Here is a 1,620-nt window from a genome sequence, read left to right on the forward strand (position 1 = left end):
CAATGAACCCACCTTGACTAACATCAATTAGGATTTTTTTAAATCAGCAATATCTTAGTCATAATGTTTCTTCAGTATTTCATTATTCTCTCTCCCCCTCCCCTTTTCAGTCTTCAAGCAAAATCCTCTTTTCTTCCAGGACTTTTCATTTTCTTCTCTTTTTGTCTGTCTCTGAAAACTTCTATTTTTAGGGTACTTTCCTGCTGTTTGAGCTCAGGAATCTTCTTTGATTTCTCCCTCCTGGAGTGACTTGCCGATCTCTCCACAGAGTTCACCATGCTCCAGGATCTAGCTCCTGCCTTCCTGGGTCATCCTGCCCAAATGAAACCACACCATTTGCTCCTTTCTGAAACTGGGGCTACCTCACCAATCAGAGGAGGAGAGTGCATGTCTCCTCCCCTACTTGGAAATGTGACCTTGTTTGGGGGGACCTTTGATTATCCTTTCTATTACAGGGATGACTCTTACGATCTCATTGTAACAGGACAGCCTGGGCTTTCTGAGAACCTCTTCAGCCTGCTTTGGAGATAGAAAACATAGGTCTGAGGTGCTACAGGGATTCCCTTTCCACGTGCACCTTCTTACCTCTGCTGCAGGTACACACTGTTTCTCTTTTTCTCCCTTACTAAGTAGCTCCAAAATCTAGTAAGACTTTATCAGTAGTTTTCTGACAAGTAAGAACTGCTCCCTTTTGTTGAGTAGTGTTTCTGCTACCATTCTGAGAAAGCCACGGCCTCCTTTCGAGCCCCCACTGCAGGGCTGCATGCGGTTGTCTCTACTTTATCTGCTGGTTCCCTTGATCCCAGACTTTCACAGGGAAAGGTGTTTTCAAAGCCTTCCTATTAATAACATGTGAAGGCTTGTGAAGACATTCTCTCCTGAATGGTCCTGCTTGTTTCCTTCGCGTTTACCTCACAAGGCCGTTAGCTGGGGAAGGATGATTGGTTTCGCTAGGGTCTAGGGCTCCTCTGGAGGAGTCCTTCCTTTCCCCTTCCCCTCAGAGTGGTGGCAGCTGCTGGGAATCATTCAGGAGGGACAAGCACATCAGCCCCGCCCTGTGGAGCAGCGCATTTCTAGTCTGCCCAACTTTTCTCCTGCCTGGAAGGACTTTTCTCCAGTTTGGGGAATGGGAATGACAGGTCCCGGTGACTGGGGGGTCTGGATACCAAGAAGTTGGGCCTTCATTTTCTCTCAAATAATCATGCAATTTTCAGACCATGGGCACCGAGAGGAAGACTCCCAAGCTCCTGCTGGATTTTTGAGCCGCAGACGTGGGAAGGGAGGCGACAGGGGAATCTCGATCTCCTGACCCTCAGAGGTGACATTACTCCCAGAGGTGGGGTGAGGGATGGCTCCAAGGAAGCCTCTGTCTGTCGCTGGGAAGATTCAGTCCCCTGTCACCCCTTTAGGAGCCTGAATGAAGTGTCTTCAGAAAGAGGACAGTGGGAAACATCTGGAGAGACTTCAAGCCCCAAGAGGACCCAACAGCTGCCTCTTTCCAGGCAGAGCACCTCTGCAGGTTTGGCTGCCCAGGCCCGGCCCCGAGTATTGCCAGGACTTCAGAATGCTCCACCCACTGGCAGTAATAACTCCGTAAGGTGTTTTCTATCTACACGTGTT

The sequence above is a fragment of the Aethalodelphis obliquidens genome, unplaced genomic scaffold, assembly GCF_003676395.1.
Source record: "Aethalodelphis obliquidens isolate GAN/ISIS:26980383/991018 unplaced genomic scaffold, ASM367639v1 scaffold2, whole genome shotgun sequence".
Classification (NCBI taxonomy): domain Eukaryota; kingdom Metazoa; phylum Chordata; class Mammalia; order Artiodactyla; family Delphinidae; genus Aethalodelphis; species Aethalodelphis obliquidens.